This window comes from Bison bison, unplaced genomic scaffold, assembly GCF_000754665.1.
Source record: "Bison bison bison isolate TAMUID 2011002044 unplaced genomic scaffold, Bison_UMD1.0 scf7180017864535, whole genome shotgun sequence".
NCBI lineage: Eukaryota > Metazoa > Chordata > Mammalia > Artiodactyla > Bovidae > Bison > Bison bison.
In genome coordinates this window covers 12,528,065-12,528,631 of record NW_011495084.1, presented here as the reverse complement: position 1 = coordinate 12,528,631, position 567 = coordinate 12,528,065, and the positions used below count along the sequence as shown (strand labels likewise).

General features: G+C 40.4%; 1 non-coding gene across 1 annotated transcript; it reads left to right on the top strand.

Moving 5' to 3' along the window:
* Positions 1 to 204: 204 nt before the first annotated feature.
* On the top strand, positions 205 to 276 carry TRNAC-ACA. Its single transcript has one exon. It is a non-coding gene; the product is annotated as a tRNA-Cys (tRNA).
* The last annotated feature ends 291 nt before the right edge of the window (positions 277 to 567 follow it).

The window sequence follows — 567 nt, the reverse complement described above, 5'->3', positions numbered from 1 at the left end:
CGTCAAATTCAATAGACACAATTAAAATGATATGATATGTATCATTCCCTAGAATCTTCGTAAAGCCAAATTGAGGAAAGATAGCTATTTGAATTAGATTTGAGGAAAAGTTTGGATGGTGTGACATTTCCATTATAAAAGATAAGAACTATCTCAGAGAGGATTTATTCCAAGCTTCTCTAGTATCCTGGTGGGTATTAGACTTCCCTGGTGGCTCAGATGGTAAAGCGTCTGCCTACAATGCAGGAGACCCAGGTTCAATCCCTGGGTGGGGAAGATCCCCTGGAGAAGGCAATGGCAACCCACTCCAGTATTCTTGCCTGAAAAATCCCATGGACAGAAGGGCCTGGTAGGCTACAGTCCATCGGGTTGCAAAGGGTTGGACACGACTGAGCAGCTTTCTTTTCTTTTCTTTTCTTTTTCTCTAATACCCTAGCACACAGTTGGTATGTACTGCATATAATTATTTCATAAGAGCCTTAAACACAAATTAGGGCACAGAGATTTCCAATGGGATTATAACAAATTAGTCTTTGGGAGACTGAATAAATAGCCAATAAATGGATG